Source organism: Neomonachus schauinslandi, chromosome 1 (genome assembly GCF_002201575.2).
Source record: "Neomonachus schauinslandi chromosome 1, ASM220157v2, whole genome shotgun sequence".
Classification (NCBI taxonomy): Eukaryota; Metazoa; Chordata; class Mammalia; order Carnivora; family Phocidae; genus Neomonachus; species Neomonachus schauinslandi.
In genome coordinates this window covers 35577730-35600855 of record NC_058403.1, presented here as the reverse complement: position 1 = coordinate 35600855, position 23126 = coordinate 35577730, and the positions used below count along the sequence as shown (strand labels likewise).

Genomic DNA, 23126 nt, shown 5'->3' with positions numbered 1-23126 from the left:
CCACACACCCTCAAACATCTGTCATTTTCTGACGTGTTAATTTTAGCCATTCTGACTGGTGTGAGGTGGTATCTCATTGTGGTTTTGATTTGGATTTCCCTGATGCCAAGAGATGTTGAGCACTTTTTCATGTGTCTGTTGGCCATTTGGATGTCTTCTTTGGAAAAATGTCTGTCCATGTCTTCTGCCCATTTCTTGAGTGGGATTTATCCCTGGGCTGCAAGGTTGGTTCAACATCTGTAAATCAATTAACGTGATACAATGCATTAATAAAAGAAAGAAAAAGAATCATATGATCCTCTCAATAGATGCAGAAAAAGCATTTGACAAAGGACAGCATCCTTTGTTGATCAAAACTCTTCAGAGTATAGGCATAGAGGGTACATACCTCAATATCATAAAAGCCATCTATGAAAAACCCACAGCGAATATCATTCTCAATGGGGAAAACCTGAGAGCTTTTGCCCTAAGGTCAGGAACATGGCAGGGATGTCCACTATCACCACTGCTATTCAACATAGTATTAGAAGTCCTAGCCACAGTAATTAGACAACAAAAAGAAATAAAAGGCATCTGAATCAGCAAAGAAGAATTCAAACTCTCACTCTTTACAGATGATATGATACTTTAGGTGGAAAACCCAAAAGACTCCACCCGAAAACTGCTAGAACGCATACAGGAATTCAGTAAAGTGGCAGGGTATAAAATCTATGCATAGAAATCAGTGGCATTCCTACACACTAACAACAAGACAGAAGAAAGAGAAATTAAGGAGTCAATCCCATTTACAATTGCACCCAAAACCATAAAATACCTAGGAATAAATCTAACCAAAGAGGCAAAGAATCTGTACTCAGAAAACTATAGAATACTCATGAAAGAAATTGAAGAAGACACAAAGAAATGGAAAAATGTTCCATGCTCATGGATTGGAGGAACAAATATTGTGAAGATGTCAATGCTACTAGAGCAATCTACACATTTAATGCAATCCCTATCAAACTACCATCCACTTTTTTCAAAGAAATGGAACAAATAATCCTAAAATTTGTAGGGAACCAGAAAAGACCCCAAATAGCCAGAGGAATATTGAAAAAGAAAAGCAAAGCTGGTGGCATCACAATTCCGGACTTCAAGCTCTATCACAAAGCTGTCATCATCAAGACAGTATGGTACTGGCACAAAAACGGACACATAGATCAACGGAACAGAAGAGAGAGCCCAGAAATGGACCCTCAACTCTATGGTCAACTAATCTTCAACAAAGCAGGAAAGAATGTCCAATGGAGAAAAGATAGTCTCTTCAACAAATGGTGTTGGGAAAATTGGACAGCCACATGCAGAAGAATGAAACTGGACCATTTCCTTACACCACACACAAAAATAGACTCCAAATGGTTGAAAGACCTAAATGTGAGACAGGAGTCCATCAAAATCCTAGAGGAGAACACAGGCAGCAACCTCTTCGACCTCAGCCGCAGCAACTTCTTCCTAGAAACATTGCCAAAGGCAAGGGAAGCAAGGGCAAAAATGAACTATTGGGACTTCATCAAGATAAAAAGCATTTGCACAGCAAAGGAAATGGTCAACAAAACCAAAAGACAACCGACAGAATGGGAGAAGATATTTGCAAATGACATATCAGATAAAGGGCTAGTATCCAAAATCTATAAAGAACTTTTCAAACTCAACACCCAAAGAACAGATGATCCAAGCACCTTAACAGGATTCTTGATGAAGCTACCCGAAGGTGATCAGATATCAAGGGTGGAGATAAGGAATTTCATCAGGTATCAGGGTTGATCACATATGAAGGGTGGGTGCATTCTTACCATACTGACTTAGTAAGACTTTTGCTTAAACTGGACTTGGCCAGGAGGGACATAGGAGACAATTGTAAAGGCCTGCTTGAGAAGAGGCTTCTGAGAAGCCTACCTGAAGTTTGGTCAAGGAAAAAGTCTTTGTCAGTGGGTAGAGGATACTTGAGAGTAAGGCTTAGAATGAGTAATTTAATAACAGATAATATTTATTGGACGTTTAATCTGTTTCATATATGATTAAGAGTATCTTGTTTTTTCTTATTTAATAATTGTAAATTAATAAATTATAATAAAAAATAAATTATAATTTTATAATTGGAGAGTTTAGCATTACTAGGAGGTAGAAGTAATAGTATACTTACTTTATCTTGGAGTATACAGAACTTAGATAAGAGAAACTTCTGCTCTCATCCAACCTGGAGCAATTGGATCAAAGTTACTCTCCTGCTCAAAACAAAACAAATCAAAGACCAGAACAAAGCAAACAAGAATTCAAAAATCAAAAATGATGCAAAATATATGAAACTGTTTTTCTAAGATACTGAGTATCAGGCAATGTAGGAAAGTGAGCTGTGAGAGACAGGAAACAATTTAAGTGAACCATAGAATGCTCTAGCTTACTGCCTTGAGAAGTTTCTTTTTATTATTATTATTATTATGTTATGTTAATCACCATACATTACATCATTAGTTTTTGATGTAGTGTTCCATGATTCATTGTGTATAACACCCAGTGCTCCATGCAGAACATGCCCTCTTTAATACCCATCACCAAACTAACCCATCCTCCCACCCCCCTCCCCTCTAGAACCCTCAGTTTGTTTTTCAGAGTCCATCGTCTCTCATGGTTCATCTCCCCCTCCGATTCCCCCCCTTCATTCTTCCCTTCCTGCTATCTTCTTCTTCTTCTTTTTTTTTTTTAACATATAATGTATTATTTGTTTCAGAGGTACAGATCTGGGATTCAACAGTCTTGCACAATTCACAGCGCGCTCACCATAGCACGTACCCTCCCCAATGTCTATCACCCAGCCGCCCCATCCCTCCCACCCCCCACCACTCCAGCAACCCTCAGTTTGTTTCCTGAGATTAAGAATTCCTCATATCAGTGAGGTCATATGATACATGTCTTTCTCTGATTGACTTATTTCACTTAGCATAATACCCTCCAGTTCCATCCACGTCGTTGCAAATGGCAAGATTTCATTCCTTTTGATGGCTGCATAATATTCCTTTATATATATATACCACATCTTCTTTATCCATTCATCTGTCGAGGGACATCTTGGCTCTTTCCATAGTTTGGCTATTGTGGACATTGCTGCTATAAACATCGGGGTGCACATACCCCTTAGGATCCCTACATTTGTATCTTTGGGGTACATACCCAGTAGTGCCATTGCTGGGTCATAGGGTAGCTCTATTTTCAACATTTTGAGGAACCTCCATACTGTTTCCAGAGTAGCTGCACCAACTTGCATTTCCACCAACACTGTGGGAGGGTTCCCCTTTCTCCGCATCCCCACCAACATCTGTCGTTTCCTGATTTGTTAATTTTAGCCATTCTGACTGGTGTGAGGTGATATCTCATTGAGGTTTTGATTTGGATTTCCCTGATGCCGAGCGATGTTGAGCACTTTTTCATGTGTCTGTTGGCCATTCGGATGTCTTCTTTGGAAAAATGTTCATGTCTTCTGCCCATTTCTTGATTGGATTATTTGTTCTTTGGGTGTTGAGTTTAAGAAGTTCTTTATAGATTTTGGTTAGTAGCCCTTTATCTGATATGTCATTTGCAAATATCTTCTCCCATTCTGTTTCTAAGCCAGTACTTGAGACTATAGAAAGGCCATCCGTAAGGATTAGAGACGACAGTACCTGGCACCAAGGCTGGGAATAGTGCTTGTTATTAGGCTGTTTCCAGCTCACCTATTTTGCCTCAGTTGTCAAGCAGGCTCAACTACTTCCTCTTCTCTCAGGGCTTGGTTGTATACAAGCTTCATCATGAAATTTAAATATTTAACATTATTTTAGAGAGTCAATATATGCTAGATAATTATTTCTTCCTCAAACACAAAATTTCATTTATCTTTTGCAATTTTTTAAAATTTTATTTTGAACAGTATAAATAGATAAATATTATAAAAAGTAATGTTCCTGTATTGTATTACATAGTAGAATTCATAGAGACAAATTTAGTGGCCCTAGTATAGCACCTATGTAAGTCCATGGAATGAATTTTGGATTTATATTTAATTATAAATTATATTTCATTTTATTTATCTTAATTTAATAGGATACTTATGGTTAACTTTTTCAATACATTAACCAGAAAACAATGTTTTCTCCCTGCAGAGATGTTTGATTTTAGGAACCCTGAAATACCTCCTTATACAGTGCAGTTTATGCCATGAGAATGAATATATATATATATATAGAAAGAGAGAGAGATAGAGAGAGAGAGAGTATGTAATAACATTGAAGAGGAAGATTATGAGAAGAGAGAGAGACAAAGAGGGAAAAAATGCACAAAGGTCCTTGGTTTCAAGTCCTTCTCAGGACTTCCTATTTGTCAAGACCTGTGTGAGGTTATCTGGCTCACATTGGGAGGCAGACCTCACAGGCCAACCTAGATGTGAAAGGAGTAAAACCCAATATTCAGCAATTTTGAAGTAGGGACAATAAGAATATATACAACGAAAAGGTATTTAACTGATAGTTCTCATCTAATAAAACTGTATGATTTCAAGGCTGTGCATTTGGTTTTTAACAACTAAAATTTTATTGTGTAAGACTTTCTTTTATATTTTTGTGTGTGTGTGTGTACACATGTGTGTAGATAGATGGATAGAAAGATAGGTAGATAAATATATGTATTTTACACTAGCAAACATAAACTCTGATGGATGGTTTGGATTTTTTGTTTCCTTTTAAAAGTTCTTTACAGCGGCTTCCAAATAATAATGAGTAGTACTAATACTAAATATTAAAATGGATTGTTTTCAGTAGTGAGGTTTGCAGTACATTTTTTTGTTTTCATATCCATAGGTTCATTCAAAAATTTTCCAACAGGTATTTTTTGAAAACCTACTATATGCCAGAGATTGAGGTATAAACAACAGAAAAAATATTCTTCCTTCATAGAGTTTACATTCAGGTGAAAGATAACATACTTGTATGTTTGTTTTTCAAAGATTATATAGGTTTTCACAGATTCTGAACAAAGTCACTAAGTGGATATAGATTGTACGTTTTCTTTTTTTAAATTAAAAAATGTAGCAATTTAGCTACATTTACCCTCATAATTAAGTTTTAATCAATTGTGTAATTGAGAACCCAATTCACTTCCTTAAACTCCAAAATTCCCACAATAATTGGTCATCTTTTAAATATCTTCTTTGAATTAATATGTACTTAAGACTATCTTTCAGTCATTTCTTTCTTTCTTTCCTTTTTTTTTTTTTTTTGTCCTATGCCCTTCAAGTTCTGAAATTAACTGGAGTCCTTTTGAAATTCAAAATAGCTCACATACTCAACAATCCAAATAAAACAATAATAATTGCTTCTCAAAATACATGTCTCAACCCAGCATTTTCATCTGATCTAATGTTATCAGTGTTTCTAATTCATACTCTGCCTGGTTTCAAAAATTCACTGATGTTATTCTTTTTAGATCAATGGAATCTAGCAATTGAGTAATCAATCTAACTTTCCATTATTTCACAAGATGACTTGAGAAATACCTTGTGGCATATCTTTGGTAAAATGTTCTGGACAGACAACAACAAAACGTTGTCCTCCTTGTCCTGGATTTATATTAGTGTGTATTTCTTGAAAGCACCCATGGAGCTCTCTCAGAGAACACAGGAATATAGTTGAATAGTGAACTCATTTTCCTGGGTTCATTCTAAGTTCCCTTATTGAGTCCAAGACAATGAAGACATAATATTAAGTTTAGATCTCAGACATGTTTTCCATTCTACAAATCCGTGGAGTCACTGAAATCAAATTTCTCAGGGTATACAGAAAATAATGTTTTCTCATACTGAAGTCTTTTATTATACATACATGGAAGAAACATATGGCTGTGTTCCTTACAATTGAATTTCAGAAAGGCAAGTCAGGATGCTTTTGGTATTACATTTATGTTTACAATATTCTTCTATCAATATAAATAGATTTTGCTTTTTTATATGTGAGCAGAAATTCCAGCAGTGGTGCAGTGGGTTGGACACACCAATGCAACTGATGTATGCCATTATAGATAAAGCTTGAAAATGGATACATGACATGTTACTGATACCAATGTTATTTTCTTCATGGCTCAAGAGAACTAAGTCCTCCAAAAGTCAACAAGATTTTTGTTTCTAATTGCTTATTTGAATGTAATGATTTTTAAAAAGTCACCATACAGTGTTACTTACTATAAAAAATTAAAAATTACCACAAAATTTCTGACATTTCTCTTATTGAGATATAGGACCATGCCACTTCACTTTGAAATCAGGCAAGTTTCATGACTTCTCAGTGCAACAGAATATTAAGAGGTGGTCATATGCCTGCGTCCGGACCCAGTCCTTAAGAGAGTAGCAGCTATGTGTCCTTTGGAATAACTTACTTTGTGATACTGCCCTTTGGAATCCAACTGCCGTATCATAAGAAATCAAAATCATATGGAGAGGTCATCTAGGTGTTGTAGTAGACAGAATCATAAGAGTTTCCAGACAATACTACATATCAATTGCCACATATGAGTAAGTTCTCTTCAGGTTCTACTTCTGAGAACACTTCAGATGGCAATATCTGACCACAACCACTTGAGGTAACCCAAGAGAGAACCTCATAGTTGAGTTCAGTCAACCCAGAGAAGCATGAAAGAGAACAAATTATTATTTTAGCCACTGGATTTGATTTGCTTTCTTTGAAGAAGTAGATAATCAATACTAATCCCTTCATAATTTAAAATCTTTCAAGTTAGAATCTCTATTATGTTGATGAAATGGTCACAATAAAGCAAGAGACAGGAGTTTTGTTTTGTTTTGTTTTGTTTTTTCCTTTCTGGTACTGTATAGATTCTTTTTTTTCAAGGTTTGGGGCAGTATTTCTATCAAGTATCAATTTTCCAAATGTGAGCAGTTTGTTATTACCCATTTAATTCATCAAAATAACAAAAGAGAGTTGATCTTTTCTCAGATTCTTTAATGCTATGCCTCTCATTTCCCAAAGTTAAATAAGATTTTTTTTTTTAAAGGCAACTCCTTGGATTTCATCCATTAAATTATATAGAGTGTTCATCAGATTCTTTCACATTCTCATTTTGAATATCCAACCTATGGCATAGACTAATTTACCAGATTATATTTGTTTCTGCTAACAATTCTTTGTAGCTAACTTGCTGTGTTTATGGATCATTTTTATCAACATTGAATAATTGAGAATCACACCTTTTTCATTACCTCTGAAGGTTCACTTTAATTGCTCACCTTGTAAAATTCTTCTAATTCACATGGTCCAAAGGCATTTATCCTTTAGTCACTGCCTTTTTGCTCTAATTTTTTCCCCCAAGCTATGAACATTACTGGAGACCTTTTCACCTTCATTTGGATTAGTATTTTGGAATTTGATAAAGAGAACTTCCATACTCTCCACTCTCTCCACACAGTGAATGAAAGCCTCAAGCCATCATGTATTGAGGCCAAAGAATTATCACATCTTGAACTACAATCACTTTAAATGTTTGGCCCTTAAGACCATCTAGCAGCTGCCTCTGTCACTCTGTATTGACATTTGTTATAGCTGTAATATTTCTGAGGATTAATTCAGCCAGTTTTTAAATATTTCTCCACTGATTTGGGGAAAATATCCACACAAAAATTTTATTTTCAGTATTAACGTGGACTGTATTTCATCCTCTTTAAACTTGTGCAAAACATAAATTTGAGCATCAGGGGGATACTCTTATCCTCTATAAAGCCCTAGAAAATCTACCATAATTCTTTCTTTCTGGAATGGAAGCCAGTCTTTAAAAATTATGCATTTAAGTTTCAGACAAGTGATCTAGCCCCGTGATTTCTAAAGGGTGAAGCATCGTTCATTCATCTAGTCAACAAATAATTTACGAAGTATGTGTCGTGTGCCATGTGCCATAGGTCAGGGTCTACAGAAGCTACAATAGTCAGGCCATTATCAAAAGTCAGACAATAAACAAGTAAGCACAGAAACAAATTAACTTTATGTTGTGAGAAGAGCTAACTAGGAAATAAATGAGTTTTACGTAGAGCAATGCGATGATAATGATGGGCAGAGAATCTTAAATGTTAAAAAAGAACCCAGACATAGCAGGGATAAGAGGAAGTGCATTTCAGGCAGAAGAAAAACAAGCTTTATCTATTTGAGCACTGAAATGGAGGATAGCATGGATAAAGTTTGGTGTGAAAAAGTTGAAGAAGTAGGAAGATTTCAACCATATTAGGGATTATATTCCATAAGGATATATTTATATTTTGTTCCCCAGGCACCTTGGTAATTTAAGCAAATAGACACTTTTTAAAACAATCTTACAAGTACATTTAGATCTTATTGTGTATGTATCTGTCAGGCTGGAGCATTCCTACTGTTTCTGTTATATGGATAATGGATAGAGATGATAATGATAGATGATAGCTAGCTAAATAGATGATAGATACAAATAGGTAGATCTGTATCACTTTTTTATGGTCAGTAAAATTGCAAGATTCCTTAGATAAGATCCGAAATTTTATAGTGCTGATATAGCTCCTAGAGTACTAGCACAGTGCTGAATATCTCATTGGTGCTTATAATTAGTGACCAATTAACTAAGTTGCATATGCTTTTTTAGTTTTATAGGCATTGTTTTTGAAAAAAAAGTTATTTTTTGACTGTTAAGCATTCACTTCTCCTTCTGATTAACTGAAGATTTAATTGGGGGGCTATCCCCTGTTGGCATATTCTTGGGAAAAGCTTTATGCTCCCTCTTCCTACCCAGGTAGAACTAGTGAATAGTCACATGACTTAGGCTCAGCCAACTGGATGTCCCCTTCAAGTTCTTTAAGGGCTCTAATACATGAAACAACAAACAGAGACAGTAGGATTCGAATTCATACACCACCAATTGTAGCTTGCAAACCATTTTTCCTCTTTACTCTGGTTTACATTCAGTAGCTGCTTGGAGTGCTCCTTAAGCTTCCCACAGCATTGGTTCTTCGTTTCTGTGATTTCCCAATACCCTTAATAATAAACTTTTGTGTTGCCAGATAACCAGGTGACTTTTATGATATATTGGTTTACCTCCATACATAAACAAAATCTATTTACTTTTATATCTAAACAAATATCTATTTATCTAAATATATATTATATTAACATATATTAATATATAATATCTATTATATTAACAAAGGGGATATTTATCAATACTTTCTGAGAAAAAAAATGCCGACTTCAGTATTACAGTTTATTGGCAAAATAGATTAATTAGTGGCTGTTAGTGTATTTGTACCAATACAGAATTCTATAGTTCTAAAAGGCATATGTTTGTTCTGTAAAAGACAAACTATTGAATAGGTATATATCTAAACACTTGGTTAAGTAGATATTTCAGAAGTTTAAAGAAGCAAATCTTGATCCATACTAATAAAAACTATATTTTTATTTAAATATTTGCATTTTGTTTATACTTAAAGTGAAGCATATAGGAGCCATTAGTTGTAGTCAACTAAAAGACCAAATATCACTAGTATGATAAGGAAAGCGTAAGCCTTCCATCCCCACTATTCTTATTCCATCCACACTAATCTTTTCTCTGACATATATGTTTTACCTATAAATTTCTTCTTGCAAATTTCTAGCTCTCCTGTCCCTCCTCTTAAAAGCAGATGAATTCTCATCTTCTATAGAATTTCTTTGACAGCTAGAATTGAGCACTCAAAAGTCAGAACTCATTTGGCATTTTAAATTTTTTATGTCAATTTGCAAGTATGATAAGTTTGGTGTTTCTGAGTCTCAGATAGAATATAAGTCTGTTGAGGCAGACATTATACCTTATTTTATTTTTTGGTTTCATTTACACAGTTTGCCCAAAGATTTAAGATGGTTATTAGAAAGATAATATAGACCTAGAAAAACAATAAGATACAAGGCTAAGTGAAAAATGAGATTTATTGGGTGACATTCTTACATAAAAGCAGGACATACCAGTCGTAAGAACCATTGTCTCTGACCTTCAGGTCTCCATAAATTTGCCAGTGCTTCTGATAATCCCTGAGCAGAAAGAGGATCTTGTTTTACATTCATTAAGAAATCTGTCTTTTTCTCCTCTCAGGGATTACTATACAGTCCTCTGCTTCTCTTTACTATTTTGAAAACTGACAACATGCTTGCCTATTTCCAAGTGCAAGTAACAGATCACCAGAGTCCTCCAATCCTGAGTAATTACTAAAAGACCGGGTGAATATCAAAAGTAATATAATTGGCTTTCCAGCCTCAGTAGGCTCGCGTTTCAGCCTGGGTCCATTTCTAGACCAGGAAAATTTAGCACAGTACCTTTAACATATTAGGAGCTGAAATGTCTGTAGGTTCAGTAATAATATGTGTTGGCAGTGGTTTCTGAAAGCTTGTTTCATAGTACATTATTGCACACTCTTATTTACCTCAGTGTTGTGGGATCCATCCCTACATCCGGCCGCATAGGGCTCCCAGGGGCTCCATGCTCAACAGGGAGTCTGCTTCAAATTTTCTCTCCCTCTTCCTCTGCTCCTCCCTCCCACTTGCACTCATCTCTATCTCTGAAATAAATAAATAAAACCTTTAAAAAAAATAATAAAGCTCACCTTAATTCAGTATGACCTCATCTTTACTAAATACATCTGCCAAAACTGCTAAAAAGCAACAATATGAGAAAAAAAAGAGAGAGGGAGGAGGGAGGGAGGGAAGGAGGGAGAGAGAAAGAAAGAGAAAAGAAAAAAGTGTTGCAGAAGAAAAGTTGGAGGAAAATGTAAGAGCCTGTGTAGTTAGAATTGTTGGGAAAAATTTTTAATTTGGATTGGTTTTATTTTATTTTTTTGGAAAGGGGGTGAGTCTTTTTGAACAGTTACGGTTTATTACAGAGGAAGAAAGAGGAGAGTGTAAGTTTCTATTTTGGATGATTCCCAGAGAATAGGAACTTGAGCTTTCACTGCTCATCCCTTAAGATATCAAATATCATCAAGATCAAATGTAGAATTCAGAAGATAACTTTTAAATGACAAATACTCATGAGTTAATATACTTTATGAATATGTGCTATGTATTATAAATGGTTATCTTCATCTGAGTAAAGACTGGATTATCTTTTTCCATTTTCATAGCCAAGCTACTTCTTTTAATGTCACTTCATAAAATATTAGTTTGGAAGATACCTAGAATTTAAAAAAAAAATTATATTAGCATGTTGATGCTTGAGAACATTTACAAAATAGAGATTTAAAAAGATACCTCCAGTTCTACCACTTAAACACAAAAATTGTCTCCATTTTTTAATATCTGGTATCATTTTATTAAATACACATATATTTAAAGTAGTGGTTTCAAGCTTATTATTTTATTGGTTACTAAGTATAACTATAAACTTTAAATTTTAAATTGTTTAATGGCCATAAATATAATTTTATGTCTTATAATTGTTAATATTTAGGAAACAATAGATTAATCTTCAAATTCAGTTTGGTTTTACTGTAGTTTTTAAATCCTCTTATTTCAATATTCTTTTAATATCATTTAACAACATATTCATGGTGTAGTCATCAAGTGAAGGAATGACATTTGTAACTAATTTGAAATTCTGATATTTTGTTCTTTATTATAGGTCATTTCCACAACAAAGAAATTTAGTTTTTTACCCATATGGCATTCTATTTTTTCATCTTCTTATATAAAACAAGAAAGTTAAGGATACTCAACTGACCTTATTTACATGTTTTAAAAATATTTCTACTTTCACAGTTTTTAATAGAAGACATCTTACCTTGTACTATGAACAAAAAGCTGTTCTTTAAACTGCTTATTTGAGATAATGTCTTGAGATAATAGATTATCATACTATTTTAAGAAATAATATAGAGAGGTCCCTTGTAGCCTTTACCTGTTCCCCCAATAGTATTATCTTACAAAATTATAGTACTTATCACAGCCAGAATAATAATATTGGGATAAATTAAGATGGAAAAAATTTCCATCATCTCAAGGATCTCTCATATTGCTCTTTATAACCATGCTCACGTCTGTCCCACCACCACCCATTCCTTAAATTCTGGCAACCACTAATAAGTTTTCCATTTCTATAATTTTTTCAAGTCAAGAATGTCGTTCTATAAATGGAATCATATAAAATGAAACCTTTAGGGATTGGCTTCTTTCACTGAGCAAAATTCTCTGGAGATCCATCAAGTTTATAAATGTATCAATAATCTGTTCTTACTTATTTCTGAGTAGTATTCCCTGTTATGGATATAACAGTTTCCTTAGCCATTCACCACTTGGAGAACATCTGGGTTGCTTTCAGCTTTTGGCTATTAAGAATAATGCTTCAATAAATATTCTTGTACAGGTTTTGATGGAAACATGAATTTCATTTCTCTGGGATAAATGCCCAGGAGTGTAACTGTGGGACTCTATGGTAGTTGCATGTTTAGTTTTTTTTTTTTTTTTTTAAACTGCCAAATTGTTTTCCAGAATGGTTATATTATCTTACATTCCCATCAGAAGTTTATGGGTGATCCAGTTTTCCACTTTCTCTCTTGCATTTGGTGCTGTCACTATTTTTTATTTTAGCTATTCTGATAGGCATAGAGTGACATTTCACTGTGGTTTAATTTGCATTTCCCTAACAGCTAATAACATTGCACATCTTTCCAGGTGCTTATTTTCTGTTGTGTATTCTCTTCTATTAAATGTCTCTTCACGTCTTTTGCCCATTTTCTAATTAGATTGTTTTTTTTTCACTGTTGAATTTGGAGAGTTCCTTATATATTCTAGATACTAGTATTTTGTTGGATATATGGTTTTCAAATATATTTTTCCACTCTGTAAATTGTCTTTAATTCTATTAACAGAATATTTTGAATAGCATTTTTAATTTTAATGCAGTTTAATTTATCACTCTTTTCCTTTTATTAATTATGCTTTATGTCTTAATTATAAGAACTTATTACCTGGCTCTAGATTCCAAAGTTTTCTCTCTCTTTTTTTATTAACCTCATAGTCTCAAATTTTACGGTTTATGTTTAAATCTATGATTCACTTTGGGTTAATTTTATATAAGGTGTGATATTTGACTGAGGTTTTTGTTTTTTGTTTTTTGGGGGTTTTTTTTGGCTTATGGATGTCCAGTTACCCCACTTATTGAAAATACTGTCCTTACTCAATTGAATTGCCTTTTACCTGTGTCAAAAATTAATTGAGAATATTGGCGCGATATGTCTGAATTCTTTGTTCTGGTTCATTGATCTATGTTTCTTTCCCTCTGTCAATACCACAGACTCTTGATTATTGTAGCTGTATAACATGTTTTGAAATTTAGTCAATTGATTTTTCCTCTTTGTACTTATTTTTAAATGATATAGCTACACTTATTTCTTTGACTTTTTATATAGATTTTATGATAAACTTGCCTATATGTACAAAAAATCTTGTGGGAATATGCCTAGCAATTCTGTTTAATCTGCATATCAATTTGGAGAGAATCAACATCTTTTACTATTTTGAGTGTTCCAATCCATGAACACAGAATGTCTCCCCATTTATTTACATCCTTTATTTCTTACATCAGCTTCATGTAGTTTGCTGCATACAAATTCTAAACAAGGGTTGTTAGAGTTATATTTAAGTATTTCATTTTTTATATAGTTGTAAAAGATACTGGATTTTTCATTTCAATGTGTATATATTCATTGCTAGCATATATATTTTTAAAGATTTTATTTATTTATTTGAGACAGAGAGAATGAGAGAGACAGAGAGCACATGAGAGGGGGGAGGGTCAGAGGGAGAAGCAGGCTCCCCGCTGAGCAGGGAGCCCAATGCGGGACTCGATCCAGGGACTCCAGGATCATGACCTGAGCCGAAGGCAGTCACTTAACCAACTGAGCCACCCAGGCACCCCAATTGCTAGCATATATTAATACCATTTTTAAAGAATTAACAGATTTGGGAAACCCCAGAAAGATAGTAGACTAGCAAGCTTCAGTCCTTATTCTTCCACAAAAGCAAGTATAAAGAGACTGGTGGAAATAACTTTATAGGAGCTCTGGAAGTCTGTCAAAGACTTAGAGCAATTAAAAAAAAAAAATGCCCAACCAAGAAAAAGCCATTCAAAATGGTAGGGACTTTTGTGAGATTTCTACTCAGACTTGCCTAAACCATTCTCCATGATGGCTTGGCATGGTTTCGAGGGATTGAACTCTGCAGTGTATTAAAAGGATTATAAACCAAGTGAGATTTATTCTTGGAATGAAAGGATGCCTCAGCATACTAAAATCAATCAGTATAATATACTACATTAACAGAATGGTGAAAAACAATAACAAAAATACCTGATCACCTGAATTGATTCTGGGAAAGCATTCAACAAAATTCAACACTCTTTCAGGAAAACAATTAACAAACTAACAATAGAAAAAAATTACATCAATCTATAAAGATTATATTTGAAAAATCCTCAGCAAACATCTTACTCAATGATGAAGAGCTGAAATATTTTCCAGTAATTCTGTGTATCAGCAACAAGACAAGGATTACTTGTTTTTGCCACTTATATTCAACATAGTAATGGAAGACCTCACCAGAGAAATTAGTCTGGAAAAATAAAGAAAATGCAAATTGGAAAGGGAAAAATTAACACTATCTCTAAATGCAGATGATATGGTCTCTTATGTAGAAAACTGTAAAGGCTACACACACACATACCTATTAGAATAGAAAAAAACAAATTCAGTAAAGTTGCAGGATACAAAATAAACTCATAAAAAATCAGTTACTTTTTTTTTTAGATTTTTATTTATTTGAGAAAGCGAGAAAGAGAGAGAGAGAGCACATGAGAGGGGGAAGGGTCAGAGGGAGAAGCAGACTCCCTGCTGAGCAGGGAGCCCGATGCGGGACTTGATCCCGGGACTCCAGGATCATGGCCTGAGCTGAAGGCAGTTGCTTAACCGACTGAGCCACCCAGGCACCCAAAATCAGTTACATTTCTATACATGAACTATGAAAAATATGAAAATGACATTAAAAATCAATCCCATTTACAGTAGCATCAAAAAAGAATAAAACACTCAAAACTGAATTTTACCAATGAAGTAAACAACTTGTGTACAGAAAACTACAAATTGTTGCTGAAAGAAATTAAAGAAGACGCCATCAAATGGAAAGGCATCCCATGTTCATTGATTGGTTGATTCAAATTCCTTAAGATGTCAATACTACCCAAAGCAATCCATCATTCAGTTGAATCACTATCAAAATCCCAGTGACATTTCTTGCAGAAAAAACTCATCCTAAAGTTCATTTGAAATCTCAAGGGAATCTAAGGAGTAGCTAAAATTACCTTGATTGAAAAAGAAAAACAAAGTTAGAGGTCTCACATTTCCTGATTTCAAAACCTCCTACAAAACTACAGTAACATAATAGTACATAGTACTGACATAAAGACACCACATGGAATAGAATAGAGATCTCAGAAATAATTCTTCACATATATGTTCAAATGATTTTGACAAGGTTGTTAAGATTATTTAGTGGGGAAAGAACAATTTTTTTTAACAAATGATTTTGGGAAAACTGGATATCCACATGGAAGAGAATAAAGTTGGGCTGTTACCTTATATGATATACAAAAATTAATTCAAAATGGATCAAAGACCTAAATAAGAACACTAATACCATAACAATCTTAGAAGAAAACACATGGATACCTTCATGACATTAGATATGGTGACGATTTCTTGGAAATGACACGAAAAGCACAGGCAACAAAAATAAAAAATAGATAAATTGAGCTATGTCAAATGTAAAAACTTTTGTGCATAAAAGTACATTATCAACAGAGTGAAAGGGAAAGAAGGGAAAAATATTTGCAAATAATATATCAGATAAAGATTGAAATAAAAAGAACTCTTATGACTTAAAAACAAAACAAAAAAAACCAAACTCACAAATCTCCATTTAAAAATGGGCAAAGCAGGTGCCTAGGTGGTTCAGTTGGTTAAGCATCTGCTTTTGGCTCAGGTCATGATCTCAGGGTCCTGGGATCGTGCCCCACCTCGGTCTCCCTGCTCAGGGGAGGGCCCGCTTCTCCCTCTCCCTCTGCTGCTCCCCCTGCTTGTGCTCTTTCTCTCTCTGTCAAATAAATAAATAAAATCTTTTAAAAAAATGGGCAAATGATTTGAAGAGATGCTTCTACAAAGAAAATATATAAATGGCCAAAATCACATGAAAAGATGCTCAAAATCACTAATCATTAGGGGAATACAAATCAAAAGCACAAACAGATACCACTTAACATCCATTAGGGTGGTTATTATTAAAACACAAAACAAAACACAGAAAGTAAGTGTTCACTAGGATGTGGAGAAATTGCAACTTTTGTGTATTGTTGATAGGAAGGTAAAATAGTGCAGCTACTATGGAAAAGGATATGGCAGTTCCTCAAAAAGTTAAAACTAAAGTTACCATGTGATTCAGCAATTCTACATCTGTGTATACCCAAAAGAATTGAAATCAGAGATTCAAATAGATATTTGCATACCCATGTTTATAGCAACCTTATTCATATTAGCCAAAAAAGGTGGAAGCAACCCAAGTTGCTTTCATTCATTGATGGATGGAATGGATAAACAAAATATGTTATATACACGCAGTGGGATATCATTCAGCCTTAAAAAGGAAGAATTTTTGGCACAAGCTACAAATGGATAAACCTTAAAGAGATTATGCTGAGAGAAATAAGACAATCATAAAAGGACAAATTCTGTATGATTCTACTTGTATGGGGTATTAGTCAGGGTTCTCCAGAGAAACAGAACAATGGCATATCCAGTAGGCTGGAGAGTCAGGGAAGAATTGATATTGCAACTCAAATCCAAAAGCAGTCTAAAGGTAGAATTCCCTCTTCCTTGTGGGACATCAGTCTTTTTTCTCTTAAGGCTTTCAATTGATTAGATAAGACCCACTCATATTAAAGAGTAATCTGTTTAATAATTTAAATGTTAATCTCATTTTTAAAATACCTTCATACAAACATTTAGACTATTGTTTGACCAAACGTCTTGATACTATAGCCTAGCTATGTTGACACACAAAATTAACTATTACAAGTTCATTTCTTATCAATTTGGGACCCATATACATTTATTTAAATAATACCTAATCTCCAAATAAAGACAATAACAAGGTCATACTTACACCTAACATGATAACAGTAATCCTGTGTTTTCAGCAGTTACATCTTGGAATCAATAGCATTTATAAAGTATTAAAGTGTTTGAACTTTGAATTTTTAAAGTTTTTTTTTTTTTTTAAGGAAATTCTAGCCAAACATGGGGTTTGAACTCACAACCCCTTGATCAAGAGGCAATTGCTCTACCAACTGAGCCAGTCAGGCACCGTCTAAACTTTTACACTTTATTTTATTTTTGAGGATTTATTTATTTATTTGAGAGAAAGAGAGAGAGAGCCCACATGAGTGCATGGGAGTGGGGGAGGGGCAGAGGGAGAAAGAGAATCTCTAGCAGATTCTCCACTGAACGTGGAGTGGGACTCGAGGCTCGATCTCACAACCCTGAGATCATGACCTGAGCTCAAATCAAGAGTTGAATGCTTAGCTGACTGAGCCACCCAGGCACCCCAAACTTTCACATTTTAAAGATTTATTTATTGTTTTAGAGAGAGAGAGAGAGCTGGAGGGGAGGAGCAGAGGGAGAGGGAGAGAAAAATCCAAGCAGACTCCATGCTGAGTGTGGTGCCCAACACGGAGCTCGATCCCCCGACCCTGAGACCATGACCTGAGACCAAACCAAGAGTCAGATGCAACAAACTGTGCCACCCAGGTGCCCCTGGAACTTCGACATTTTAAACAGCAATTGTATTGGTTCCGTTTTTCTCTTGGTCTATGACCTAAAGTCTCAATGGACCGTTAGATGCTTATTTTTTCTAAAAGAACTGTCTGAGATAATCTTCTCCTTTGCATGCACAATATCTGCTATGTAATTTGTGCTAAAGGTGTATGCTAGGAAAAATATGGATGAGAATGACATTGTATTCTTCTCATTGTTTTATTCCATTGCTGCTATACTCATTCCGTTTCTTAATTGATTATATTCCTATTGAAGACATTCTAATGTCTTTCCATTACCTGTAGAACATCATTTAAATTAATTAATTTGTTATTCCAGGCCTTCCATTAGGTTAAAATATATCTTCTGATTTTACTTTTACTGATTATCTATTTGTAATAATCACATTGATGATGATGATGACAGTAATAATAATAATAAATGTCCAGCCATATATAACATTTGTCAAAAATTATTCTGAGCCCTTAACATGTATTAAAATTTTAATCCTCATTTAAATTTAATCCTTATTTAAATTTAATTTAATCCTCATTTAATTTAATCCCTATTCAAAGAGGCAGATACTATTATATTCACCACTTTATATAAGAGGTAACTGAAACAAAGATTACTTAAATAACTTGTTCAAAGTCACAGAGATTGTTGGAGAAGGTCATAAAGAAAATGTGACCACCAGTTGACCCGCAAGCTGAGCCCTTGATATTGAAGACTCCCTATCCTTGGGATGTGTGTTCTGCTTGCCTTCCCCACTCCCAGAAGCACCTCCATGTATATGTCTTGAGATATAAATGTGGTATTGAGGCTATCCAGACAGGGTATATGACTGAATACAGTTAAAGCCTCTATATGAATGTTGAAGATTCTGGTGGGCAGGTGTGGAGATCTACCGGTCTTGTGGCCACCTGACTTAAGCCTCATAAGTAATTCCCCTGGCTTATTAAACCTGCTGCCTACTAATCTGAAGTGGTCTGCCTTTTTCTGTCGTCTGTCTTTGCCTGCCAGGTATGGAGGCTAGTTTCACATTATACCCAGGAATTGCCAGAGGAAGTTTCTCTCTAGCAGAGATAAAAGTTAGCTGAGCAGGATTTGAAGAGAGCATTTCTCTCCAGATTTGTGCCATTAGCCTCTACATTCAAATGCCTCTCTAAACTGAACATTTGCTGTATATATATATATATATTTTTTTTAAAGATTTTATTTATTTATTTCACAGAGAGAGACACAGCGAGAGAGGGAACACAAGCAGGGGGAGTGGGAGAGGGAGAAGGAGAAGCAGGCTCCCCGCAGAGCAGGGAGCCCGATGCGGGACTCGATCCCAGGACCCTGGGATCATGACCTGAGCTGAAGGCAGTCGCTTAACCAACTGAGCCACCCAGGCGCCCACATTTGCTGTATATTATCAGTATGTTAAAATTTACTATTTTTTTAAATCATATATTCTCACTCTTTAATGTTTTACAGTGAAAATCCTATGAGATTGTTAAGTCTTGTCAAGTTTCATCTTTTCCACAAAACCTTCCATAGTCTAAGTTTGAAGTATTGTCTCCTCTCCGGTGATCATGTATCTATTTTAACATTGTAGGACATATTGCTTTCTAGCATGGATCTTAATGATTTATAAAAATATTCAATTGACTGTAATGTTTTTTGAAAGAATGTTATTTATGCATTAATTTTCTTAACTCTACACAGCTAGCAGTTACTAATTCTCCATTCCTATCCTAAATCTCCTTTCTTTATCTTTGTTGATGGATTAACACATTGTAGTGATAAAATTTTCCTCTATCATTAATATTCTGTTTTGCCTTTATTACATATATTTTTACATTCTATAAACTACACAATATTATTTTGAGTGAAAATTCTTAATTTTGGTAGAAATGCAATTAATTGGATGATGGAACTATAAATTGGTTAACAATTACTAGGAAATAAATCACTTTAGCAATATGCATAGAACCCCCCAATGTGTTATATCCTTTATCCTGCTAATTTTAAATTTTGGTAATATTTCTAATCCTATTCTGGAATATTGTCAGAAATGGTAAATACAGAAGAGTTTATACATAGACATATAAATTATAGTATACTTTCTAATCGTGGAAAATTACAATCAGAATATTAAGCTAAAAAGAAATAACTACATTACTCCTCATTTTTGTTACTATTCTGTCATCAAAAACATTTCTAACAAAGATCGTTAATATTATGCAAAAATTAACTATACTTTCTAAGTAAAGTTATGCAAGATATTTATGAGAGGCATTCAATATTTTTTCAACTGTCAAAAATATTTTTAGAACAATTATTACAAGTCAAAACCATTAATAAATTGTGTTTTCACCAGGATTAGCTCTTGACTTGAATCTTGACTTGATTTTCTCCAGTTGAGGTGAATTGCCTTTTCCATGTAGATGCCTGTTACAGTATTTATTAAAAAAATTTAAATATCTCTTAATCTTATCTTAAACAATATCTGTGATACTGGGGGTATGAGAAGAATCTATGTTTTTTATTGCTACCTTCAGTTCCCGTAAGAATTGGTCATACAAAAGTTGAATGAATATATTTTGAATGAAATTAATTATTTGCTATAGTACTTCAATGAAGAGATATCTATGGGCTGCCTCAGGTTTCTAGAAAGTGTTAAACTTCTCGTGATATTTAATCTAATAATCACCAACAATAGAATGAAAGATTTCATCACAACCAATTATTAATTCCCTTTCCTTTTCACAACATTCATTCTGCCCACATTTATCAAAGGGCAACTATCAGTTGTATCTCTCAACACTTTAACCTAACAGTAAATACAAAATACAGACCGAAGTAAAACGTAGGCCACAGTTGATGCTTCCTAACGTATCTTAGAACAAATATTAGAAAAATACCTACTTCTGAAACCATGAGAAAAAATTTAAGCAGAAACATGTTGATCATTTCAGATGTTTATTCTTATTTTTTGTGGATGAAAAGGACACAAATGTATTTCCTTATAATAAACTTTGTTCCTTCCCCATCTATTTTCTGTAAGAGTTTTTATATAATCTGTTCCATTTTTTTAAAATTGGATACAGTTTATAACCATCTGAACCTGATCTTTTCTTTGTGGGAATAAGTTAATTATGACTTCTTTTTTTTTAATATATAGCTATTCAGACATTCTATTTCTTTAAGTTTGGTGAGCTGTATTTACTAGGAATTGTCTATTCTATTCAAGTTATTGAACTTACTTGCAAAAAGGTGTTCATAATATTTTCATTTTATCCTTTTTTTTCATTTTTATAGTTTTTATTTAAAGTCATATACAAGATTACTTTATTCCTGCATCTTCTCAATTGTTACTTCCTAATATTTGCACTTTTCCTTTCCAAAACTTCGCAAAATTTGGTTTTATGTTCAAGGGTCATTTTGTGGTCTTTATTCAGTTTTAGCCTAGTGATAACCACCTTGCTGGGATGAATGCCCATGTGGACAGTCATGCCATTCGCCTTCTCTCGCTGCACTCGTTCCATGTAGATGATGTATTTCTTCTTGTAAACCTAGATTTCTTTGCCAGTTTGAGGACCTTTGTAGTGTCCTCACATAACCTGTACTTCATCCTCCTTTCGGATGGGCATGGATCGAACACTGTTCTTCTATCTTAGCTGTTTGGAAAGAGGGGAAGACAATCTTCCTGTGAATGGGCGAAGACTTAAATGTCTTTTACAGTTCTGGCTTTTGGTCAGAAGTTACAAAAGGACTGAACTTTATTTTGGCTGCTGGCGCTTCAGCCATGGCCACGAAAGGGGAAGAGCTCACTTTATCCTTTTAATGTCTGTAGGGCCCATGGTGATACTTATCCCCTCTTACATTTCCTGTTTTCTTTTTTCTTTCTTTTTTTGCTGAGTCTCTAAGGGGTTATTTGATTTTGTTAAACTTTTCAAAGTACCAAAATTTTTGTTCTTCTACATTTCCTCCAACACTTGGTATGGTCCATCTTTTTAATTTTAGCCATACTAGTGAGTGGTAATAATTAATTATATTGAGCATTTTTGTAGGTTTGATTGCAATCCATATGTCTTATAACAGCAAGTAATGTTTAATGAGAAGATAGCAGCAGTGCACATGCATTTTGGTTTAATTAGAATAAATTATTTACAAAAAAAAAAGGAAGGACAGATATTAAATACAGAAATAGTATCTCAACAACAAAAGCAGTGAATTGTATTACTTAGAGGGAGAGAGAGAAGAGAGATGGAGAGAAAAACAGAGAAAGATTGGATATAAGATAGATTTATTGCTGTGCTTTGTTGAAGTGCTAAAGGGAGGCTGCCTAAATTATTACCCTGATATATTATATGTGTATGTAATTTGTGTATGTATATGCTAAGGTATGTTTTATTAATAATTATATACATTTGCATGACTAATTTACTATTTCTTATCTTCTTTTTGGAATATTTCACCTGTGAAACCTAGACTATAATGAGACTATGCTAACCCTTATTTTTTTTTATTTCATTTCCAAGTAGTTTCTTGTGCATTTTTTTCTTTATAAACTACTTCCCTAATACCCTAAGTTAATTTATTTCTAAAATATTGGACTTTCTAAAGCTGAAATAAACTTCAGATGCTTCTAACTTAAGATAAGTAGTTGTTAGTAATTTTTGTACAAGATGTTAATGTTAGTTATGGTATTTATTTTTCTTTAGGCCAAGATTGATTTCAGCCCAACTACTTTTCAAGTTTGACCTTAAAACAGGCCTTTTCAGGAACACTGATAACTGCATTCCCTGTAAAGGTGAGGTAAGTCCCAGGAATTCATAAAATATGGCTTCATGAACTGTGCTTCTGAGCCACTTGAGGAGCATGAGCAACAGATGGGTGGTATTTAGTAATTTTCTGAGTGGTGTAAGATAGGAGTCCAATATCATTTTTCTGTATGTGGATATCCAGTTTTCCTAACTCCATTTATTGATGAGACTCTCCTTTCCCCATTGAATATTCTTGGCTTCCTTGTCAAATATTAGTTCACCATATACGCAAGGGGTTATTTTTGGGCTCTGTGTTCTGTTCCCTTAATCTTTGTGTCCATTTGTATGCCAGTCTTATACTGTTTTGATTACTATCACTTAGGATGATTTGAAATGAGGAAGTATGATGCCTTCAGCTTTGGTCTTTTGTAGTTCCATACAAATTTTAGTGC

The 23126-nt window shown here is 34.2% G+C and overlaps 1 pseudogene; it reads right to left on the bottom strand.

The window, feature by feature from the left end:
* Nucleotides 1-21256: 21256 nt before the first annotated feature.
* On the bottom strand, nucleotides 21257-21715 carry LOC110579758 (annotated as a pseudogene).
* Between the last annotated feature and the right edge of the window lie 1411 nt (nucleotides 21716-23126).